Consider the following 26,277-nt stretch of genomic DNA (forward strand, 5'->3'; position numbering starts at 1 on the left):
TTCTTTTTCTACTGGGCCATGCTGTTTCTCTCCGTAGTTCTCACCTTAGGTCTCCCTGGCCACCCTCCTGAGCACTGCTTCCACCCTCCCTGCTGCTGCAGCTCTCCATTGTTTGATGCAACGCAGACTGGTGTTAGTAGATTATTTTAGAACTATGTGAAACGCCCATCCTTTGATTGGCATTTTCTTCAGAATGCTTCCGTGCCATTTTCAGCAAAGCTTGCCATTTTTCAACCCTAGCACTAAACCAGAGAACCTTTTCCCAAAGTGAATGTGTGGCGTTCCTCCTGTCACTAAACTATATCCCTATCTTATTTTTCAGTATCAGCCCAAGGCCAACCTTCACTCGGAAGGATCACCAGATTAACTCTTAACTGTTCTCCAATCCTCGTCCTCCAGTGACTCTCCCCCTCATTATCGATAATATCTAAGTGAACAATCGAGGGTTAGTTTTGGCCTCTGTTGGACTGTGAACAAGGGCAAAGACTGTGGACAAGGACTGGCTCTACTAAAATGTTAATGGTAGTGCATAGTCTACTGCTCTGCACCCTGTGGACTCTTAAGTATTTTCACTGATTTGCAAATTTATAAATAGATGATCACAAGCTGTACAGTATTAGTTGATTGCATAAAAGGTAGAATGGTCTTTCATCCTCACTCCTTTGCACATTTTATATCTTGTAGGAAATCATGGGTGTGAAGTAACACCAATTTGTTTCAAGAAAAATTAACTTTTTGATTTTTCAGACTTGGTACAATTAAGATCAATTAATCACTTATGGAGTGCTTACTATGTGCAGAGCACTGTACTAAGTGCTTGAGAGAGTACAAGGTAACAGTATAACAGAAAAAACTTACTGTTATTCTAGGAGGACTGTGACTCCTAACCAGTGTGCTGTGGCAACTCCCTAAGTGGGCCCCAGAAATCGTACATGCTTCCATATATGATTTTATATGATGATAAGTGTACTTAAGTAATTGAGCCTCAGAATTCTCCTGGTTCTTTTGTTAGGTTTTTTTGGGTGTTTTTGTTTTAATGATACTTGTTAGGTGCTTACTATGTGCCAAGCACAGTCCTAAGCATTGGGGTAAATACAAGATAATCAGGCTGGACACTTTTTCCCACTTGGGGCTCACAGTCTGAGTAGGAGAGAGTAGGCGTTAATCCTCATTTTATGGATGAGGTAACTGAAGAACAGAGAAGTTAAATGACTTGCCCAAGATCAACCAGCAGAAGGTAGTGGAGATGGTATTAGAACCCAGGTCATCTGGCTTCCAGTCCCATGCTCTTCTGTTAGGACAGTCAGTCAGTAGTATTAAGTGCTTACTGTATGCAGAGCAGTATAGCGGGTGCTTGAGAGAGTACAATATAACAGTAAACTGACACATTCCCTATCCACAATGTGTTTACAGTCTAGAGGACAGAGAATGTGTCTACCAACTCTATTACAGTGTACTCACCCAAGCGCTTATTACAGTGCTCTGTACTGAATAAATGTGATCAACTGATAGGCCACACTGCTTGTTGTGAGCTGCATCCAAGAGATGAATCATCTGTGAGCACTCTTGTCTTCCTGTCTTGGAATTGTATTGGTGGGGGAAGGTATATCCACAGGCCCCTTTTAGTGACTTCAGAACACATAGCTAGGGATTCTAATCTCAGCACAATTTCAGTTCTCTAGATTGTGAATTAGAGATTTTGTCCATTAACTCTATTGTAAACTCTCCTAAATGCTTACATCAGTGATTTCTAGAGAAGTAGGGCTTTTAATTGGATTGTTTAGGTCACTTTGATGCAGCTCATCTCCAGTAGAAGATATTTATAAGGACGATAAAGCAGTGACACCTGCTGGTGAAGGTTCAGTGATCTCCTGCAAACTTCCTTTTTAAATGCCTCTGCGGGTAAATTAACTTATAGCAGAGACCTGAAGATACTACCCCAATTATCAAGAATGTTTAATTTTCATCCGTTTTCACCATCTTCCATCCAAAGCGTGTTTGCTCTGTGACCAGGCAGGTAGGAATATTCGCAAACCAAAAGAATCAGGGAGCAGCGATTTTCTTTTCTGTTACAGATGAAACCAGTTCTACCTTCCACCCCGCACAGCCCCTTAACCTGCAAAGAACTGCTGGGACTCAGTGGATAGTCCCAGGAAGTGGGCCTGAATTCAGGAGATGAGATTTGATTAGGAGTTGGGAGTCTCTTGCAGCAGGTAATCCATTATCTTCCAGAGAAAGTTCTGTTCCCCAGGGGAGGTAAGGAGATAGCCAAAAATGCTAATGATGGGGAACCCTAATTGGAAAGCCCAGGTCCAGTTTGAGCCTCTGTACCAAAAAGAGCTCCTGTTGGTGGCAATAAGGAGCCTCACGATATATTGTGCTTGAGTAATTTCTTCACAAATAATGTGAGAATGACAACATTCAAAAGGTCAGAAGAGCTAGGGTGTGAATGAGGGTGGTTGTCAGTATGGTCATTTGTTGGGGTTCTCACAGACCTGAATTTTGCTGCTTCCTATCAGTCTCAATAGATAGCTATTAAACCTTATTAAAAAAACTTCAACTTTGAAAGGCACCTCCAACTTGATGATTGGGAAGCATTGCTGGTGGGACATTGAGTTTTAGACAGTCAATGGGTTTTTCCCCATGGGAAATCAGTCAACAGTTTACAAACCTTATTCAGTCATTTATTAAGTGCTTACTGGGTGCAGAACAATATAACAATAATAATTAACAATAACTATTTGTTATTTATCACTAATTCTCCAAAATTTTTTCCAGTGCCTGTTCATCTGCCACTTAGGCTGTAGGTCCCATGTGGGACAAGGACTGTATCCAACCTGATTATCTTGTACCTACCCGGTGCGTAGTACAGGTCTTGGTCCGTAGTAAGCAGTTAACAAATGTCATTGTTATCATTATTAATATTTCAGACCTGAAAGCTAAATAGACTGTGTTGACCTATAATTTAGCAATATTGCAATAACAAGATAAATATTTTCTTCTCACAGCCTCAAGGAGCTGGAAACACAGAGAAAAAACTACTTCAAGTTCTCTAGTGTGAGGGACCGACCATAAGAGACAGGTGTTAATAGGAGCTAAATATGTTGATTATACTGCAGGAAGAGTCTTATTTTTATTCATGACTAAGACTCAAGAAGTGCACGTCCATTCCATAGTGGAGTGAATACCCTTTGTTTTATTGTGTGGAAAATTTCTATCCTGTTGCACAATGATTGTGTGATCTGAACCCCCACATTAGGATGACAGTTTTAGAGTACGTTGCGATTAGGGTGATAGTTTTAGAGTATGTTGCAATTAGTTCCAATTCTTCAATCTTTGCATTCAGTTTCAATAAAACCAAATTAAGACTTTTGTCAAATGGCAGGCACGGTGGCTGTGGGGGTTGTGGTCAGAGAAAGCCGTCCCGGGGTGATGGATTCGGGGAGAGCCAAAGGGAGATGAGGTTGTGGGGGTTTTTGCTTGTACCTCTGAAAGACCTTCCATTTCAAAATTACCATAGCATCTTATAAACCATAAGCAAATATGTCTATTCTTAAATGAACTAATGTCATGTTTATAAAGTAGCATTCATCAGATTCCTATCATAAATATAATCATGGTGTTTACTAAGTGCTTATTATATGCCAAGCATTTTATTAAGCATATGAAATAAATGCAAGATAGCCAAGTTGGACATAGTCCACGTTTCACATGGGGCTTACGCTTTAAGTAGAAAGGAAAGCAGGTATTGAATCCCCATTTTACAGAAGAAGAAACTGAGGCACAGAGAAGCTAAGTTACTTGCCCAAGGACATACAGCCGGGAAGTGGAAGGGCCAAAAGTAGAACCCACGTCCTCTGACTTCCAGACCCATGCTCTTTCTATTAGGCCATGCTGCTTAAGTCTAGATTGATATCAGGGTTAGAACGGGCTGAAAGGTAGGAGTTTTGACTTATTCACATTTGTTAATTGCTGAGCAATTCTGGCCTCCTACCTTAAAATGGGCCCATCTTCCTTGAAGGAGCTAACGATATTTTAATGGGGGATTGCTTTGCCAGTGAACTTCAGTGTCTGAGGTGAAAAGCCAGAAAAAAACCTACAAATAAAAAGTTGAAGATACAGACGGTCTATAATGGAATTATATATTGCCCACTTAAATTCCTGGTTATAAGCTTTATTTATAGGAATGTCAATTCCCAATGACTATCCAATATATTGGTACTAGTATTAACTGGGAATTGAAAGTGGTGAGCTTTCTGAGTATGTGGTGATAGCTGCTCTTGGGGTTGCCATGGTAATGAATTTTATGATAGTGCTTCTGTGAATGCCTGTAGGCCCTTGAGTGGTGTATTCAAATCTTCTGGGAGCTGTATGTGCTAGAATAAATTATTTTACTAGTTTTCCATTGTATGTGAAGGTCAAGAAACTAAAAAAAGATTCTACTTTTGGAAATAACAGTTTTACTATTCAGCTATAGTTCAGGACAGCGCCCTAAGAAACTAGCTAGATAAATGTGCCTTTGATTTGATAGTTGGAAAAGGGCACACTTTATCTGTATTCACTGAAAACAGGCAGAATACAGAATTTAAGGAAGTACATTTACTGAAGCATATAATTAGACTTCTGATTAACTGTACTGTGAAATAAAGTGATTTTCAGATTAATCAATAAAAGAATAAAAACCTAGGCGATTTGAAAAGCTCGGAGGTATTTCATTAAGGAGTTGCTATGTGTCAATCTTTTCCAGATTTGGTTTTGAAAAAAAATTCAGATCTGTTCTTTCTCCACTCCACAACCTCAGCATTTCATACAGTCTTTATGACAGGAATTTAAAAGGCATAAAATGCCTTTGTTATAAGTTTTCCAGTTTTGTGTATGAACTGTAGCTAAGACTGGTAATAATTCATTGCCACCCTCAAACTTGTGACTGTTGACTATCAAAACACCATTAATTTTATCTGCTGTGCAGGGCTAGCTTGTCCTATATTTGGTCAAGAAGGACTGTAATTAGGAACAGGCAGCTATAGTCAGCTGACTGAGCCCTCATTTTCCTCTTCTCCTGCTCCCTTCTGTGCTGATTTTGCACTTGGATTTGCACCCTTTATTCCTCCCTTCCTCAGCGCCACAGCACAGCATATTATGTATAAGTACTATTATTTATATTAATGTCTGACTCTCCCTCTAAACTCTAAGCTTACTGTGAGCAGGGAACTCTGAATTCCCTATGACACAACCTCCTCACCTGCTTTCTATCCTACACACCTCCTCCCCATGGTTTTTTGATCTTTTGGCCCCATCCATTTTATCAATTTTATCAGTCCCCATTTAACCTCCATACCCAAAACTAACCTTCCTTGATGACCAAATTGACACCCTCATCACCCCCCTCTACTGAACTCAACTCACTCGCTTTTCTATCCTTTTGTCGATCTCATACCACTAACCCACAGCCCTGGATCACCTCCACAGTATGCTTTCTTCGCTTCTGTAACAAGCTGCAGAGAATTGCTGGTGGAAATCTAGATATTAGGCTACCTCATCCACCACAAGTTCATCCTTGTGTGCTTTAACTCTGCCCTCCCTCTCCCTGGCAAAATTATTTCTCTATCCTTATTGACATCCATACCCATTATCCTCTCAGTTGTTCTAGGCGTTTTAAAAATCCCTCTTCAAACTACCATCCCCCGCCTTCCCCCATCTCTTGCCTTAATGATTTGGTCACCTACTTTATTGAGAAAATTGAAGCTATCAGGTGTGATCTCTTAAAATCTCCCCTGGTCCTCTTCAGTACCTTCCTCCTCCTGCCCCTTATTCAAGTCTCCCATCTTTCCCAGCAGTATCTCAAGAGGAGATCCCCTGCCTTCTCAAAATCCACCCCCATCACCTGCACATCTGACTCCATCCTTCACATTTTATCAAGGCACTTGCCCCCACCCTTCTTCCCTCCTGGCCACTATTCTTAACCATTCTCTCACCAATGGCTTCTTCCCACTGGCTTTCAAACATGCTCATGTTTCCCGTATCCTAAAAGACCCCACCCTTGACCCTCGGCTCCCTCATACCAATCTTCTCCAAACTCCTTGAGCGAGTTGTCTACACTGGCTGTCTCAAGTTTTTCCTCCACTTCTCTCCTTGACCCCCTCCAATCTGGCTTCCGTCCCCTTCACTCCACAGAATCCGACCTCTTAAAGGTCACCAATGATCTCCTTGCCAAATTCAATTGTCTCTACTCCGTCCTAATCCTCCTCGACCTCTCAGCTGCCTTTGACGCTGTTGACCACCCCTTCACCTGGAAGCATTATCCAACCAAGGCTTCACTGACATTGTCCTCTTGAGGTTCTCCTATCTCTCTGGCTGCTCATTCTCACCTCTTCCTCTGCCTCCCACATCCCAACTATGGGAGTGGCTCAAGGTTCAGACTGGATCCCCTTTTTTTGCCATCTACATTGTCTTGGAGAACTCATTCACACCCATGGGCTTCAGTTACCACCTCTGTGCAGATGATTCCAACATCTCAAGCCCTGATCTCTCTCCTCTCTGGCCAGTATCACATTTCCTCCTGCCTTCAAGACATCTCTACTTGGTTTTCCTGCCGTCAAAGTTAACATGTCCAAACAGAACTCCTTATCTTCCACTCAAACCCTGTCCCCCGCCTTCTGATTTTCCCATCACTACAGACAGCACCCACCATCACATAAACCCGTAACCTTGGTGTTATCCTTGAACTCATCTCTCTCATTCAACCCACATATTCACTGACGTGAAAATCTTGTCAGTACAGCCCTCTCAACATCAATAAAAATATGCTTTTTCTTCTCCAAACTGCTAATACATTAATCCAAGCAATTATCATATCCCGCCTTAATTACTATATCAGCCTCCTTGCTGACCTCCTTGGCCTCGTTTCCCTCCCTATTCCAGGCTATACTTCACTCTGTTGCCTGGATCATTTTTCTGCAAAAATGTTGAGTTCATTTTTCCCTACTCCTCAGGAACCTCCAGGGGTTGCCCATCCACTTCTGCATGAAACAGAAACTCTTTACATCAGCTTTAGAGCACTCAGTCATGCCCTCTTACCTCACCTCACTACTCTCCAGCCTGCACACTTTACTCCTCTAATGCTGACCTCCCTGTACCTCGGATCACATTTACATTGTTTCCGACCTCTTGCCCCCGTCTGCCTCTGGCCTGGAGTGCCCTCCCTCTTCATATTTGAAAGACCAGTTACTCTCCCCACCTTCAAAGTCGTATTGAAAGCACATTTCCTCCAGAAGCCTTCCTGACTAAGCCCTCATTTCCTCTTCTACTCCCTTCTGTTGGTGCCTTGATTTGCTCCTTTACTTCAATCTTCCCCCAGTCCCACAGCTCTTATGTACACATCTGTAGTTTATTTATGTTTAATGTCTGTCTCCCCTTCTAGACTCTAAGCTTGTTGTGGGCAGGGAAAGTGCCTTCCAACTCTGTTATGTTGTACTCTCCCAAGCGCTTAGTACATTGCTCTGCATGCAGTAAGGACTCAGTAAATAGGATTAATGGGCAAATGCATTCTCCAATGATCACCTAATTCTAATAGAAAATTTCAAAACAATTTATCATTGTTTTAGAAGAGAAAATACTTGATGTATGGTAGATACTTGGAAAAATTCAAATAGCACATTAGGGAAAACTTAAAACAGGGTTTTCCCATGAGGTTTAATCAACTTTTTTCTTATTTTTTGAGGGATTTGATTTAAAAGATGAGAAATTAAGCACTTGAAAGTTATCCTTCAACACGATTCTTTTTTTGGTAGGGAGAGAAGGTGAATGTATAAATATCCCACTCTGATTTTCTAAAATAGTTCTAAAACACCTGTTATAGCTATTCCTAGATTATCACCTCCCTAGTCAGGCAGCAGTTTTTAGAATGCAGAAGCAGCATGGGTTAGTCATGGAACTAGCACAGTTCTGGAAGTCCAGAGACCTCAGTTCCAGTCGTGTTTCTACCATTGGCCTAACTATTATTGCAGGCAGGTCACTTCTTTAAGTCTCAGTTTCCTCAGTGATGCAGTGTGGCTCTTTGTCCTTAACTCAGGGAGGTGGTGTAAGGATAAAATGAGATGACTGAAGTGAAAGTACTTTGGGAAAAAAAAAGACATACAAATTTGAGATGGTATTATTTAGAAAAAAGAGTATACACAACCAGGCGTGTTCAAGCCAATGAAATGTCGAGACCTAAATAACTATAATTGAGGTGAAAAAGTTAGTTAATGCAATCGTGTGAAAAGTGTTAGCAAAGACATTGGAAAATATAATAATGGTATTTAACCACTTAAAAAAAATTGTTATTATAAATGCTTCCTGATATCATGGTTGGATGGAATCTGAACTTCAAATTTTAATTTACTTTTGTTAGGTTTAGGCCAAAATTTTCATTGCAAATTATTCCTGAAAGATGTGGGGTAACTGATTATATTAGCTTTAATCTTTGAAGATACCAGATGAATTTTAAAACTTTTTATTTAATTGCATAGTAATATTCACTGTATACATGGTTAAATATTGTGTCCCTCTCTGCCAATACCTCAAAAATTAACATGTCCAGAACAGACTTCTCATCTTCGCACCCAACTTCTGTCCTCCTCCCAGACTTTCCCATCACTGTAAACAAAACTGTCATCCCTCCATGTCTCTCAAACCCATAACCTTGGCATTATCCTCAGCTCTGCTCATTCAGCCCGTGTTTTTGGACTATCACCAAATCCTGTCGGTTCCATCTTCATATTATCTTTAGAATCCTCTCTGTCTAAACTGCTACCAAGATGAGCCAAGCACTTACCATATCTTGCCTAAACTACTGTATCAGCCTTCTCGCTACCTCCCTGCCTCTTATTTCCCCTTTCCAGACCCTACTTCATTCTGCTGCCTGGATCAGTTTTCTAGAATTTCCCTCGGTCCATGTCTCCCCGCAGAAACCGTCAAAGTTTGCCCATCCATCTCCACATCAAACAGAAGCTCCTTACTGTCATGGGTTATTTAAGGCACTTAATCAGCTCTCCCCCTCCTACCTTCCTTCCTGATCTTCTAATGCAACCCAACCTGCTCATTTCACTCCCCTTGTAGACTGTAAACTTCCCCATATACTGTAAGCTCATGGTGAGCAGGGATGACGTCTACCAACTCTGTTGTATTATACGTTCCCAAGCATTTAGTACAGTGCGCTGCACACAGTAAGCACTCAATAAATACCACGGATGGTTCCTCGATCTCATCTTTCTCACCACCTCCCTCTTATCCATGTCCTCTCTCTGGCCTGGAACTCCCTCCCCATTCATATCCAGTAGACTAAGCTCGTCTCTAGATTGTAAGTTCGTCTTGGGGTAGGGACTTCTGTTTATTGTTATATTGTACTCTCCCAACACTTAGTAGCAGTGCTCTGCACACAGCAAGTTCTCAATAAATAACAGCTGAATGAATGAATAGATCCCACCCTCCCCATCTTCTAAGCTCTACTAAAATTGTTATCTCCTCCAAGAAGCCTCTTTGACTGATCCCTCACTCGCCTTCCTGGTTCACTATGTAACTGGGCTCTGAGCCCTTAGGTGCCTAGCCAACAATGAATTTATTTTATTTTACTGTAATTGCCTCCCTCCTGTAGCCTAAAGCTCCTCATAGGCAAGGATCATGTATTTCTACTCTAGTGTAGTGTACTCTCCCAAGTGCTTAGTGCAGTGCTCCACACACTGGAAGTGCTTGATAAATACCATTGATTGAAATGCCAAGTAGTTGTCTCATAATGTAAAGCATTTTAATGCTTCACTGGGAAATACAGGTGACCCAACTTACTGTACACTTAACTACCCTAAAACTCCTGTCTCTAGACTGTGAGCTTGTTGGGGCAGGAAATGTCACTTAATTGTTGTAATGAACTTTCCCCAGTGCTTAGTACAGTGACCTGCACACACTAAGTCTCAATAAATGTGATTGAATGAATTAACTGATATAACCCGGGGTTCTTAGTGAACCCGGCAAGGTGGAAAGCCCACTCAAGACACAGTGTGCCTGTACATAAACAAACATTTCTTCCACATAACCAAACATTTCTTCCACGTAACCAAACATTTCTTCCGACATGGCAGTTGGGTTCTATCCAGATGAACATTCTTCTCGCAATGTCCGTCTCTTAAATTCCCTCGTCTTCTCTCCAAAACATTAATGAAAACACGGAAGAGCTGAATATAAATGACTTCTGTAGATTTAAACTGAATTCACTTCATGAAGTTTTTTAGGGTTTAATTCAAGTGAATAGAGAGAAACGTTTGCCTTTTTAAAGCCTAATCTCAAAGCCTGGCTTGCAGATGGACAGAAATGAAAAGGGAATCATGTCACACTGAGTAGACTTTTAACCTCCATTGCTTTATTTTCTTGAAGTTTTAGCAGAATAATATAATGCAGTGCAAACCCCCTTTATGTGCTTGACTAGTTTATCCTTTTCAGTAGAATAACTTCATTTCTATCTCTGTTAGCCCAAGCTTGCCAAGAATAGACTTATACTGAAATATGGTACAACTATAAACTCCTTGAGCTGCAAAGAAGTGTCATGTGACTTTTTTGCATGGAGTCTTTCTCCCCATAGTTATTGTCTCCATGACATGACATCTTCAAATAATTTCACTGTCAGCTGGTAAATTGAAAGAACCATTAGCAGCTTGCACTCTTTCAGTGATCAATCAGTGGCTTTCGTGTGCTTACTGTGTGTAGAGCACTGTACTAAGCGCTTGGGAAAGTACAGTACAACAGAGTTGGTTGGATATTTCCCAGTCCTCAAGGATGATGCCAATAATACTATGTGGGGCGGGGCGGATGCGGGGAGGACATTCTATATTATTTGGTTCACTCTTTGTGAGTATGAACTCTAAACTGTAAGTTCATCCTCTAGGTTCTAAGTTCCTTGGAAGCAGGGAACGTGACTGCCAACTCTGTTATATTGTACTTTCCCAAGTGCTTAGTACAATGCTCTGCACACAGTAAGTGTTCAATAAATATGATTGATCTCCCCAAACCTCCATTCCCCCAAACTTCAACGTCTCACATAAGCATCTGGGACACCTCCTCCCACCTCTTTTGCACTCATATATGAGCTCTGGGACTCTCTCGGCCGCTGGCCGCTTGACTTTGAGTCTGATCGGGTAGGGTCGGCTCGTCCCCCGACCCTGGTCATCGCCTGCTTATTAACACTATTGTAGTGTGCCTTACTGTAGCATGTTGCTATATTTGCGATCTCGCTTTTTATTGTTTATTGTCGTCAGATTTTGAATTTGATCAGGTCGCCCCTTAATCGAGTCTACCCCCGACCCTGGTCATCACCCCTTTTATTAACACGACTATATTGTATCATACTGTATCATGTTGCTATATTAGCACCACTGTATTGTATCATATTGTATCATGTTGCTATATTACCGATTTCGTTTATTACTGTTTATTGTTGTCAGTGCTGCCACCCACCTCTCTGGCCTCGCCATGTCCCCCCTCCCCCCTCCGCCCCTTCCTATCCTCCCCTTCCCCTTCCCCTTCCCCTCTCTCGCTCAGCTCTTTCCCGCTCTCTCCTCTGTCTCCTCCCCCCTCCTCTCTCCCGCCCTAGAACCCCACTTTACCAGCGCTACCCCTCTTCCCCCTCCCCCTACTCTTCCCCCCACCTAACCCCTCTTCACCCCTCCCCCCTTCTCTCTTCCCCACCCATGCCCCATCCCAGTCCTCTTGTCCCACCGCCACCCCTCATCCCCCCCTCCTCGTCCAGGGCCCCGCCACCTCCTTCCCATCCAAACCCTCCCCTCCCCCCGCCCTTCCCCCTCCTCCCCTTGCACCCACAGCTACTTTCAAGTGTGGCCTCTGGAACCCCGCTCTATTACAGGCAAGCTACCTTTCATCCATGACCTTTTCCTCTCCCGCTCTCTCCTCCTCCTCGCCCTTTCGGAAACGTGGCTCTCTCCCGAAGACACGGTCTCCGCCGCCGCTCTCTCCGGCGGAGGCCTCTCCTTCTCCCACTCCCCAGACTCACCGGTAAGGGAGGAGGCGTCGGCTTCCTCCTCTCGCCCCGATGCCGCTTCCGCACTATCCCTCCTCCCCCTCCTCTCCTTCCCCTCCTTCGAAGCCCATATCATTTGCCTCTACCACCCACTCCAGTTACTTGTCGCCGTCATCTACCGCCCTCCCGGTCCCACCTCCGACTTCTTCAACCACCTTGACCCCTTTCTCACCTTCCTTCTCTCCTTCTCTCTGCCCACTCTGATCCTTGGAGACTTCAACATCCATACGGATGTACCCGACGACTCCTCTGCCGCCCGCCTGCTATCCTCCTCGACTCTGCCGACCTCCTCCTCCACCATACCGCGCCCACTCACCGACTCGGTCACACCCTCGATCTTGTCATCTCCTACCGCTGCACTATCTCCTCCCTCACCAACTCTGAAATCCCTCTCTCGGACCATAACCTTCTCACCTGCCTCATCTCTCACACCCTCCCCCTGCAAATCTTCGCTACTGCCCCACAGAGACCTCCGCTCTCTCGATCCCATCCGTCTTTCCAATAGCATCTCGCCTCACCTTGCCGCCCTGTCCTCTCTTCCCACTCTCGACGATCAGGTCTCCGCTCTCAACTCCACCCTCTCTACTCATCTCGACTCTCTCGCCCCCCTTTCCCTCCGCCGCTCTCGCGCCACTAACCCACAGCCCTGGATCACCTCCTCCGTCCGCCTCCTACGCTGCTATGCTCGAGCTGCTGAGCGCTGCTGGCGAAAGTCCAAGCACCAAGCCGACCTCACACACTTCAAATTTATCCTTTCCTGCCTTAACTCTGCCCTCTCCTCCGCCAGGCAAAGCTTCTTCTCCTCCCTCATCGACACCCATGCCCGTCACCCCCGCCGATTGTTCCGGACCTTTAACTCTCTCCTTAGGCCCCTGTTCCTCCCCTCCCCCATCTCTCACCCCTAATGATCTGGCCACCTATTTCCTCACGAAAATCAACACGATCAGGTCTGAGCTCCCCAAAGTCACCCCTCCGCCCCCCCCCCCCCAACAACCCCCTCCCCTACTTTCCCATCCTTCCCTGCAGTATCCTCAGAGGAGATCTCCTCCCTCCTCGCAAGTGCCACCCCCTCCACCTGCGCCTCGGACCCCATTCCCTCTCACCTTCTTAAAACCATCGCCCCTGCCCTCCTCCCTTCCTTAACTTCTATTTTAACCACTCAATCTCCAAGGGCTCCTTCCCCTCTGCCTTCAAACACGCCCACGTCTCCCCCATCCTAAAAAAACCTGCTCTTGACCCCACTTCCCCCTCCAGTTATCGTCCTATCTCCCTACTACCCTTCCTTTCCAAAATCTTAGAACGAGTCGTCTACAATCGATGCCTAGAATTCCTTAACTCCCATTCTCTCCTAGACCCCCTCCGATCTGGCTTCCGTCCCCTCCACTCTACCGAGACTGCTCTCTCTAAGGTCACCCGTGACCTCCTTCTTGCCAAATCCAATGGCTCCTACTCCATTCTGATCCTCCTTGACCTCTCTGCTGCCTTTGACACTGTCGACCATCCCCTCCTCCTCCATACCTTATCTCACCTTGGCTTCACGGACTCTGTCCTCTCCTGGTTCTCCTCTTACCTCTCTGGCCGATCATTCTCGGTCTCCTACGCTGGAGCCTCCTCCCCCTCCCATCCTTTAACTGTTGGAGTTCCTCAAGGGTCAGTTCTTGGCCCTCTTCTGTTCTCCATTTACACTCACTCCCTCGGTGAACTCATCCGCTCTCACGGCTTTGACTACCATCTCTACGCAGATGACACGCAGATCTACATCTCCGCCCCTGTCCTCTCCCCCTCCCTTCAGGCTCGCATCTCCTCCTGCCTCCGGGACGTCTCCACCTGGATGTCGGCCCGCCACCTAAAACTCAACATGACGAGACTGAGCTCCTCATCTTCCCTCCCAAGCCCGGTCCGCTCCCAGACTTCTCCATCACCGTGGATGGCACGACCATCCTTCCCGTCCCGCAGGCCCGCAATCTCGGTGTCATCCTTGACTCGTCCTCCCGTTCACCCACGCATCCTATCCGTTACCGAGACCTGCCGGTTTCACCTCTACAATATCGCCAAGATCCGCCCTTTCCTCTCCACCCAAACGGCTACCTTACTATTACGGGCTCTCGTTATATCCCGGCTAGACTACTGTGTCAGCCTTCTCTCTGACCTCCCTTCCTCCTCTCTCGCCCCGCTCCGGTCTATTCTTCACTCCGCTGCCCGGCTCATCTTCCTGCAGAAACGATCTGGGCATGTCACTCCCCTTCTTAAACAACTCCAGTGGTTGCCTATCGACCTCCGCTCCAAACAAAAACTCCTCACTCTAGGCTTCAAGGCTCTCCATCACCTTGCCCCTTCCTACCTCTCCTCCCTTCTCTCTTTCTACTGCCCACCCCGCACGCTCCGCTCCTCTGCCGCCCACCTCCTCGCCGTCCCTCGGTCTCGCCTATCCGCCGTCGACCCCCGGGTCACGTCCTCCCGCGGTCCTGGAACGCCCTCCCTCCTCACCTCCGCCAAACTGATTCTCTTTCCCTCTTCAAAACCTTACTTAAAAATCACCTCCTCCAAGAGGCCTTCCAGACTGAGCTCCTCTTCCCCCTCTACTCCCTCTGCCATCCCCCCTTTACCTCCGCAGCTAAAGCCTCATTTTCCCCTTTTCCCTCTGCTCTCCACCTCTCCCTTCCCATCCCCACAGCACTGTACCCGTCCGCTCAACTGTATATATTTTCGTTACCCTATTTATTTTGTTAATGAATTGTACATCGCCTTGATTCTATTTAGTTGCCATTGTTTTTACGAGATGTTCTTCCCCTGACGCTGTTTAGTGCCATTGTTCTTGTCTGTCCGTCTCCTCCGATTAGACTGTAAGCCCGTCAAACGGCAGGGACCGTCTCTATCTGTTGCCGACTTGTTCATCCCAAGCGCTTAGTACAGTGCTCTGCACATAGTAAGCGCTCAATAAATACTATTGAATGAATGAATGAATGAATCATTAGTGGTATTGAGCACATGACTATGTGAAGAGACTGTACTAAGCTCTTGAGAGAGTACCATATTACAGAGTTGAGATATGTTCCCTTCCCACAAAGAGCTTATAGTCTAGAGGTGGAGACAAACATTAATATACATTTGTAATGTATAATTACGCTTTTACTTTTTTCTATCATTTATTTTAGTGCAAGTCTTCTCCCTCCCCTCCCAATTCTTTAAACTCCTTGAGGTCAGGGACCAGATCTGCCAACTACCATACTTGCCCAAACTCCTGGTACATATTTCTAAACTATCCATAATTTATTTTAATGTCTGTCTCCCCTTCTAGATTGCAAGTTAATGGTGGGCAAGGAACACATCTGTCTACTCTGTTGTATTTTACTCTTTCAAGTGCATAATGCAGTGCTCTGCACACAGTAAGTGCTCAAATATGATTAATGGATTGATTTAGGGGCAGACCAAAAATAAATTTTCCTCCAGTAACCTATCAGGTACCTAATTATCCTTGAATCCATTTGAACCAGAATTCCAGATGCACATGTTTTGCACGCGACCCTTTGAGAGGTGATGTGCAGCCTACAGGACAGTTGGTCTCATGAGAGAAGCAGGATTAGAATTTCTGGGGCATCCATCTCCTGCCTTTGGCCACTCAGCTTCTGGGTCCGGCTTGAGAGAGCTGCGAGGATCACCTTTGGTCCCCTAAGTAGGAAGCAGGAGTAAGGCTGCTCGGTAGAGACTGGGGAGGGGCGTGCTCTTTCTCCAGCTCTCACCTCCCTCTCTTGTCCTCTCAGTCCAAAGGGAAAATCATTTAGGTGAGAATGAGAAAGGTGAGAAAATCTGGCTTTCCCTTTCCCACTCCACCTTTATTCTTCTCCTTCTTTGTAATTCATTTTGATTTCTGCCTCCCTCATTTGATTGTAAGCTTCTTGAGGTTGGGGATCGTGACTTCTAACTCTGTGGTACTCTTGCAAGTGCTTAGCACAGAGTAAATTCAGTGATTGATTGGATGACCAACCCCTGCCTCTGTGGAAGGCCCTTCCATTAACACAACGAATAATTAGTAATCTGCAGCTTTTTAAAAGCATGGCCCATGTTTGAATAATCCACATATTGCCCCCTCCCCCCCAGTCACAGAAATGAATCTGACCTTTATCAACTCATCTGACACCCCTAATTTTTTCTTACAATAAGCCAGTAAAAATAAATGTTGCACTGAGACAGACCAGTGTCCATTCAGCCCAGTATGAATGTTCTTTGTAGTATTGCATAAAGATTGACTAGATGGTCAACATTTTATATCCACTCTTATGCCACCGTCCATTGCTTGTCAGCATGAAGAAATTTTTGGATGTGGAAAGTATTAAGTTGATCAGGCAAAATATATTTTGGGAATACTGAATGGGAGGCTTTGATTAGAAAAAAACTTGGTTTAATCAGCATGTATTGAGAATTTTCTTCAAGTCCAAAATCAACCACAAAAGAAAATTCACAGTCATGTCATTTGTGAGCCAAGAAGATTTGTTCATTCAGTTGGATTAAATACAGGATGGGATATAATGTTGTCACATTTATACTGGGATTTACAGCTGGGGCCCTTGAAGGTAGCGGGAGTATAGTATTTCAGAGAAACCAGTGTAACTGATCTGTTTATATGACAGCAGATTATCAGCAGCTCAATGTGTTTAGTTAATGTCAGAGCACAGTGAACTTAGTTTTGTTTCTTTTTGATCTTAACACTTCCCATGGCCTTTGCCTGGAGGAGGTTAAAAATATTTTTCCTTGCCTCCTCTTCCTCTCCTCCAAAGGTTTTGTGATTGAGTGAATAACTAACTGGCTAAGGATTAAAAATGTAGCCATGCCCCTTTGATAATTTACGTGTTTCCAAAGGGTGGTAGCACATTCACATAGCTTAACAATAGTGTTTGGTATTTTAAGGATTCATGACACTGGCCACTTAAACATGTTTGGCAGGATCAAAATGGCATAGTCCATAAAGGCCATATCCTGCCCCTAGTATGAACCTCTCCATTAAAGCTAGCATGGAGTTCTGAAAGGAGTATCTGGATAAGGTTCAATTATTTTGTCATAGTTGGGGATAGAGTATGGGATATAGTATAGTATGGGTTTTTTTTAAAAATTTGTTATTAAGCACTTAGTATGTGCCAGGTGCTGTACTATGCGCTGGGATAGATACAAGCTGATTAGTTTGGACACAGTCTCTGTCCCATAGGAGGCTCACGCTCTTAATCCCATTTTACAGATGAGGTAACTGAAGCTCAGGAGAAGTGAAGTGACTTGCCCGAGGTCATGCAGCAGATAAATGGAGGAGCTGGATTAGAACTGGTCCTTCTGATCATTCATTCATTCAGTCATATTTATTGAGCGTGTACTTTGTGCAGAGCACTGTCCCAGTCCCGTGCTCTCCCCACTAGGTATTTAGGAATATTCCAAATACTATTGGAATTTGTATTTGGGGAAATTCATCACTTAAAATGACCAACTTCTAGATTTTGAACTGGTGTGTTTGCAACCAAATGCCAAATCATAATGACTTAGAGTCTTCAGTGTGTAGAAAAGCAGCGTGGCTCAGTGGAAAGAGCAGGGGTTTGGAGTCAGAGGTCATGGTTCGAATCTCGGCTCTGCTACTTCTCAGCTGTGTGACTTTTGGCAAGTCACTTAACTTCTCTGTGCCTCAGTTACCTCATCTGTAAAATGGGGATTCAGACTGTGAGCCTCATGGGGACAATTTCATTACCCTGTATCTACCCAGCGCTTAGAACAGTTGCTCTGCACATAGTAAGCGCTAACAAATACCAACATTATTATTTATTAGAGTAAGATTTGGCCCCTCAAAATTAAGTTACTGTAGATCCTGTGTGATTATTCCCCAGTGAGTAAAACTCATCACTTGTGGCCTCCTTGCTTTACCCTAATATTACTATACTTGCATTCAGACCTGGTGGAATTCTGTACAGGCACTCCATCATTCCAAATTGTGAAAATATTGACTCTGCTCTTACCCTGCAGTAGAGACTGCAGACACTGTCAAGAACACATTCCGAGTTACCATGGTCCCTTTTCATTTTCAGCTGTCATTTCACCAGCTGCCTCACTCCTTTTGCCTCTCAGAAGTTCATAGGCACTAGACTTTTTTAAGAAGTCTTGATTTAGTTGTGAACCACACATTTCATTTTTTTTTTTTTCATCACCTCTACCTGCCAGAAGCCTGTTGTTGATTATTCCAGGTAGCATCTCTTCTGTGTCAAGAAGGACCAGCTGAGACTGATTTCATAGTTTGCAGAAGTGCCCTTTACAGTAGGGACAGTTTGCGAGTCGGGGAGATTCTGAGGAAACTTAAAGTACGAGACCGGAGTAAAGAATGAAAACTGTAGTCTCAAATGGCCATACAGAACAAGGGAGCCAGCCTGTATAAAGGAGCTCTGTGAAGTAACCTTTTCTTTCATTTTTAGCTAACAGTCTATTTGGAAAGAGCAAAGTGTTTTTATAATACTATTGATAAAACAGAATTGATTTGCTTGCTGCCCTAAAGGCTCTAAAAGATAGTATAAAAATCCTGAATTTTTAAAAAATAAAAGCTAAACTTCAACTGTAGCAATTGTACACCTGCTAAGTACTTGGAAAAGAAAGTACCCCAGGAACAAAACATCTGTTCCCTTCCCAGGAAACATGCAGTCTAGTGTTAAAATATTGGCTTTGGTTGAGAATTTCAAATGAGGATTTGTGTGTGAACTAATAATAATAGTGATTATGGTGTTGTAAATGCTTACAGTGCCAAGCACTGTACTAAGCGCTGGGGTGGATACAGGTTTGACACCGTCCCTGTCCCACATGTCCCTCATGGGGCTCACAGTCACAACCCCCATTTTACACGTGAGTAACAGGTCTTAGAGAAGTGAAATGAGTTCCCAAGGTCCCACAGCAGACAAATGCAGAACTGGGATTAGAAAATCTAGACTGTAAACCTGATGTTCATTCAATAGTATTATTGAGGCTTACTATGTGCAGGGCACTGTATTAAGCACTTGAATGTGCAATTCGGCAACAGATAGAGACCATTCCTGCCCATGACGGTCTCGCAGTCTAAACGGGGAGACGGACAGTAGAACAAAGCAGAACAAAACAAAAACAAGACAACAACATCAAGATAAATAGAATCAAGGAGAATACACCTTATAACAAATAAATAGGGTAATAAATAATATATACAAATGAGCATAGTCTGAGGAGGGGAGATGGAACAGAGGTGGCAGGGAGGCGGAATCTGTATTTACGTACATAGCTGTAATTTATTTATTTTATATTAATGTCTCTCTCCCCTCTAGACTGCGAACTACTTGTGGGCAGGGAATATGTGTTATATTGTACTCTTCCAAGTGCTTAGTATTCATTCATTCAATAGTATTCATTGAGCGCTTACTATGTGCAGAGCACTGTACTAAGCTCTTGGAATGTACAAATCGGCAACAGATAGAGGACAGTCCCTGCCTTTTGACGGATTAACAGTCTAATCGGGGGAGACAGCAGACAAGAACAATGGCAATAAATAGAGTCAGGGAAGATCATCTCATAAAAACAATGGCAAATAAATATAGAATCAGGGTGAGTACATTCTCATTAAACAAAAATAAATAGGTGATGAGATATATATAGTGAGCGGACGAGTACAGGCTGAGGGTGGGATGGTAGAGGGAGGAGCAGAGGGAAAAGGAGGAGAAGAGGGTTAGCTGCGGAGAGGTGAAGGGGCTATTGGAGCAGAGGAAAGGGGGAGTTCAGTCTAGGAAGGCCTCTTGGAAGAGGTGAGCTTTAAGTAGGGATTTGAAGGGAAGAGGATTAGATTATGGAGGTGAAGGAGGATGCATTCCAGGACCGCAGGAGGACGTGCCCAGGCGGCGGTGCATAGGCGACCACGAGGACTGAGGAGGGTGGCAGAGGATGGAGCTGCGGCCGTGGCAGTAAAAAAGAAAGGGGAAGGTAGAAGGGGCAAGTAATGGATATCCTGAAGCCTAGAGTGAGGTTTGTTGGAGCGGAGGTTGATAGCAACCACGGAGGTGTTAAGAAGGGAGTGACATGCCAGAACGTTCCTTCAGGAAGATGAGCCAGGCACGGAGTGAAGAATAGACTGGAGCGGGGCGAGAGAGGGAGGAAGAAGGGAGATCAGAGAGAAGGCTGACACAGTAGTCTAGCCGGGGATATAACAAGAGCCGCGTAGCAGTAAGGTAGCCGTTTGGGTGGAGAGGAAAGGCGGATCTTGGCGATATTGTAAAGTGAGACCGCAGGTCTCGGTAACAGATTGGATGTGTGGGGTGAACGAGAGACGAGTCAAAGATGATACCGAGGTTGCGGGCCTGAAGAGGGAGGATGGTCGTGCCATCCAACAGTGATAAGGGAAATCTGGGAGAGAACGGCTTGGGAGGGAAGATGAAGAGCTCAGTTTGCTCAGGTTAAGTTTTTAGTTGGCAGGCAGACATCCAGGTGGAGACGTCCCGGAGGCAGGAGGAGATGCGAGCCTGAAGGGAGAGGGAGAGGACAGGGCAGAATGTAGACTCTGTTGTCATCTGCGTAGAGATGTAGTCAAAGCCATGAGAGCGAGAGCGTGATGGCCTGGGATTGCTCTCTTTATTGCTGAATTGTACTTTTAAGTACTTAGTGTACAGTGGATGTGTACAGTGCTGTGCACAACAGTAAGCACTAAGTAAATATGATTGAATTAATGAACCCAAGACCAGAAGTCATAAACTTTAAGACTTGATGTTATTAGTAGTTTGGTTTTTGAAATCATGTCTTCAATGGCTGAAGGTTTACATTGTCACTGATGATATGGTGGTGTATTTGTTAAGCACTTACTATGTGCCAAGCACGGAGCCCTGTCTAAGCGTACTGTAGTCATTTTCATTCCACAGTCCTGCAGTGAACTTCTTAGGCTGGGGTTAAATTTTTTTCAAAGGCTCAGAGTAAAAAATGCAGTGGGTGTTTAGCCAAAAGAGACTGAAGTTTTAGAAATGTTTGTAGAAACGACTGTATATAAACCAGAGCTTTTTCCCTGACTATTTTGAAAATGACTATCTGAATGGCCAATTTTAATTTTTACTAGCAGTTATTTAAAGGGCATGGCTGCCCATTAAATTGAATGAATTGTCAACTGTGAGAAAATAAAGTGCTAAAGTTAAAGACATGAAGCTTTTATCCTTTTATAGATAATTTAAATTTTGTGCCATGATTTTATGATTTTGTCCTGTGTTGATAAAAGAGCAAAATGAGGCATATCCAGAAATTGCCTTCTGTGCAAAGCACAGTGGACCACAAGAGTGTCCTTCTTTTACCGAAGATCAGATTAGCATTAACTCTAGTCAAAATATCATTCTGCTGTTATCTCAAATCTGTGGTAAACCAGAAGTTCTGCTTTTGTAAACACTCAAATTAGTCTGGTTAAGGTTTTATGGCTTTATGCTTAAGACATAATGAAATGAATCAGGCTTTAGAGTCTACATTGGTGAAACTTGGGTCTACCTAAATCTGCCATAAAGTGTGCTTCACCTCAAGTGTTCACCAGAACATTGTCAGGGAATTAGGGAACATTCTTCTGAGAACGTGAACCTGTTTGGGTATAGCACAATGCAGTGTTGGAAGAAACGGCAATGTGAATGCGTGCAGCATGAATATGGTTTCTTTTAGTGCTGGGCTTACAAGAACACATCTCTCGCATCACAGAAAAATGGGTGTATTTATTAAGCTCCTATGGTGTATTGAACACTGTACCAGGGGCTTGGAACCTGCTAAAGAAGTACTATAAGAAACGATCCTTGCCCTTGAGGGATTTAATATAAAGGACTTTCCTGCATTATAGGCTGAGTTTTTTTACCCATTGTTCTACTGTTGGTAGAAATGCTGGTCTCATCTCCTATTGATGTTTTATAATGCAAAATTGATTATGATAAAATATTTAAAATACCATTCATTAAATATTGAAAAGTTCAGGCTTTTGAGATTGGCAAAACTCTTTAATCTACTGTCAATTTAAAAACTTTGGGAGTTATGAATTTTTGTGAATATTTTGCATAACATAGGTGGAAACATGATCTTGATCTAGAGTTATGAGTTTTTGTGAAACACAATTCCTCCCCTCCTCTTGGAGTATTTGTGTTTGCTGCTTTGGGGTAGCAGAAACCTATCTGAGTGACACTAGACCACTGAGTTCTTCCTGTTGTACGTTTTTATTTGTCATAGTTTGATCTTCTGTAACTCATTTTATCCAGATGACTTAAACCCCTATTGCATTTGTATAGCAAGTTGTAAATTGGTTGTCACTGGACTTTTGTAATTGTAATTTTATCCTCTACATAGAGGAATCAATTGCAGTTAGCTCCTTGGGGAATCCAGTTTTTTCTGAACGGGAGCCAAATTTTAGAGGGTAGTGAAGAAACCAGAACTTCATCTGTTTTGGCATAGTGCAATTAATTACACAGTGGACAATTGAAGTTCATTATTCTTCAGAGTGAGACACAATTAATACTCAGGCTAGTACAGCATCCATCTTTAAGATGCTCCCCTTCAGTGCATTGGTTATCTGCTCAGGTGTCTCTTCAGTCCTGGAAAATCTGATCCAAGAGGTGGATAGCACGTCCTTCAAAGTCCATTGTTGAATGTTTAATCTCATTCATTCATTCAATCATAATTATTGAGCACTTACTGTGTGCAGAGCAGTATACTAAGCGCTTGGGAAAGTACAATACAACAATAAAGAGACATTCCCTGCCCTCAACGAGTTTACAGTCTAGAGGGAGACAGATATCAATACAATTAAATAAAATTACAGATATGTATATAAGTGCCACCCCTGGGGGTGGGAGGGATGAATTTAACCATAGCATCCTTTGGGAATGCTGGGATTGGTTGAGTAAATGCATCTGGAAAAGCATCAAAACATACCGTTGTATCCCTGGGGAGGTTGTGTCTCGGGAGGGTTGTAACCAGAGATGTGCCTGTAGTCTACTGTTTATAGACCGACTGTGTTTCTAGACCTCCAGATTGTCACTCAAAGTCTCCATTATACCCAAAGCAGGTCTCTGGATGTGCCTTTTTTCAGAGGAAGATTTACTTCTGGATTTAGTTAACCGGGACGTTATCTGTTTCACTCCCTGCTTACCTCCAGACCGGAAGTGAATGCAGCACGAATTTGCACGGGGCACTGGCCTTCTGAGCCCTGACAGGAGAGTTAAATTGTAGGCAGAGTCCTCTTGTCACATCTGGCATATAGTGTGTAACTCTGTTTTGGAACCTGGGCCCAGAAGCCTTTAGGAATAAGAGTATATACTAAATGAGCCCTAAGTTAATGGGGAAAAAAAGATTTGCCTTTTCTGTCTTATTGTTTGCATTAGCTAATGGAACCTCAGGTACAAGACCCACGAACTAGATTTCCAGTTTTTAGGCTGTAGGACATTGTGCCAAATTGTATTAAATACCTGACAGATGCAGTTCCAAGAAAATTTCAGGCCTGGCCCTCCTTGAGTTGGCAGACCCATGTGCTCTTCATCGAGAATATTTGAGTGACTTCTTTCTCCAGAGCACTCAAGGAAGTAGGCAATGAAGGAAAGGATTAGGAACCTCCAGTCTAATAGGGACAAATTAGCATAATAAGAATATATAATTTTAAAATATAAATGGATAACAGGAAAAATGTATGTGAAATTCATGACACTGAGACAGAGTAGATGGTGTTAGGGACAGTTTTAATGAGCTCCTTCAGGTCAGGGGACATCTGTTGAACTACTTTTGTACTTGCCCAAGCTTTTCAGTACAGTGCCAAGCACTCCGTAAATGCCAGTGATAGAGGTGGATGTTAGGTGGAGTCTTGAAGTACATTATATTGTATTCTCCCAAGTGTTTAGTATAGTCCTTCCACACAGTGAACACTCAATAAATATTGATTGCTTTGCCAAGTCCTGTTCTCCCGGAGTCTGGGAGAGCTATGCTGAACCTTTGGTTTTCAGCATGGGCTTGGGAATCAGAGGACTTGGGTTCTCATCCCACCTCTGGCACTTGTTTGCTGTGTGATCTTAAGCAATTCACTTAACTTCTTAGTGCATTAGTTACCTCATTTGTAAAAATGGAGATTAAAACTGTAAGCCCTATACGGGACAGAGGGACTGTGTCCAATCTGATTATCTTGTATCTAGCACAGTGCTTAGTACAGTGCCTGACCCAAGCAAGTGCTTAACAAAAACCATAAAAAAGTCTAGGCGATATCTTAAATCCCAAGGACTTTGTGAAGGAGACATTTGAGATCCTTATGAAGCATCAGGTGTTGGGCTTGGAAAATTCTCATCTTTGTGCCCCACCAATTTATCCTGGACACATTATGAGCAGGCAGCCCTTATGTGTGTGGAGGCCGCTCCTTGCACATGAGAGAGCCAACACTGATTAATGAATGCTCCTGATATGCAATCAATCAGTGGTATTTACTGAGCACTTACTGTGTGCAGAGCATGCTACTAAGCCCTTAGAAGAGTACAGTACAAAAGAGTTGGTAGACATGTTCCCTGCCCACAGTGAACTTACAATTTAGAGAGGGAGATAGGCATTAATATAAATTACAGATGTGTACATAAGTGCTGTGAGGCTGATGGTAGGGTGAATGTCAAGTGCCCATAGGGTATAGCTCCAAGTGGATAGATGACACACTTAGATCTCTATAGGTGGTGTTTTATAAATTACCTCAGTTGGTGAAACTTTATACAGTGGACCCTGGTAAAATAGGAGCCCTGGGATTTAATGTCACACACAAAGAAAGCTGAGTTTGATGTTGTGCTGTTAGTTTGGAGGGATGCAGTGTTGAAGGAAAAAAAAAGGCAGTGTTGCTTTTGTGTTTTGTTAGGTACTTAGTGATCCATTAGCAGAAAGCCATCCACTTTCAAATCTGGTTAACAGAACTGTTTTCTTCATAGTCCCGAGTTTGTTCTATTGCTCATCAGTGTTCAGAAATGTTGGAATAATAGCTGTGACTTTCACTGTATGATGCCGTGGTCCTTGATGTGCAGGGACATGCAGCTTCCAACAGCTACCAAGACTTCTCTTCCACCGTGACTAATGCTTAAAGGTTTGATTTGTTATGTGGAGTAAGGTCGCCTGAGTAGTTTTGTGCTGAATCCTGCATCTGAGGTTACGTCACCATTTCTGTTGTTGTTTGAACATTTAATAAAGCTATATAAAATATACCTGGAAAAGTGGGGCCCTGCCCGTACTGAGTTGTTATGCTAAAGAATATTTTAAATATGATTAGATAAAGTGACCTCCATTTTGCCCTATGTGATCCTACAAAATAAGAACATGGTTATCTTAGTGTTTTCGATTCAGATTGATTCTGTGTTGTTAAGCTTGTATGGGCTTTTTTGTTTGTGTAAATGAAAGGGATGTTGAAGGAATGCGTTGGAAATTCTGGAGTCTAGGGTTATGGATAGGTGGACCACAGATGCTGTAAAATAAATTTATCCCTCATGCTAGAACCTTGTCCCAGGCACTCACTGGGGCTGAGAATTTGGGTTTCAAAGACACTGTTCTGTTATGTATTTTTTCTGCCAATTAACAACACAGCCTCACCCCCACCCCCTGCCAAAGTTAACATATATAGGATGAATTGAGTAGTGAATAAATCATTGCTTTTTGGGGCGTGGAGTAGTGTTTTAAAGTCAAAGATAAATTAGGGTTATGGTTTTGGCTACTGGGTAGGTCAAATGTTTTGACCTTTTGTCTCCTGGGCTATTTTCAGTGAAGTACAGTAAAAGGAAAAAAAAATCAGTATTAAAAGTAAACAAGGGAACAAAGAGGTTTTTCTGTGAGTGTTACAAAGAAGCTGCTGTGGAGAGTTCAGTTATCAATCTAAATCTGGCTGTTCCTCCCCACGTACTTGGGAGTCTTAATTATTTCCAGAGGAATAGCGAGGACCACCATGCTGCTTCCCCCCAACTCCATCCCCCCACTCTCCCCTATCTTGGAGGAGAAGCAGTCTCCTCTTTGAACTCTGTGCACCTGATGGCTGGCTGTCCCCCCATCACCCCCTGTCTTTTGGGGGCTAGGGGGTGCTGCATGGTAGGAGAGAAGAGTTTGAGAATGGGCAAGAGACTGAGGTGGTAAGTTAAAAATTAGTTGTGGAAGTTCTTGAATATGACTGTTCTTTTTATATTCCTTTAAAATATAATCTTAGTCCTTCTCAGTTTTATTCAAACTTG

General features: G+C 43.5%; 1 protein-coding gene across 4 annotated transcripts in view; it reads left to right on the forward strand.

Annotated features, from left to right (window-relative positions):
• CLSTN1 (calsyntenin 1) overlaps positions 1–26,277 on the forward strand; it is an 81,307-nt gene that overhangs the window by 11,442 nt on the left and 43,588 nt on the right. The window lies entirely within an intron of this gene.

Source organism: Ornithorhynchus anatinus, chromosome 5 (assembly GCF_004115215.2).
Source record: "Ornithorhynchus anatinus isolate Pmale09 chromosome 5, mOrnAna1.pri.v4, whole genome shotgun sequence".
In the NCBI taxonomy this organism is placed as follows: domain Eukaryota; kingdom Metazoa; phylum Chordata; class Mammalia; order Monotremata; family Ornithorhynchidae; genus Ornithorhynchus; species Ornithorhynchus anatinus.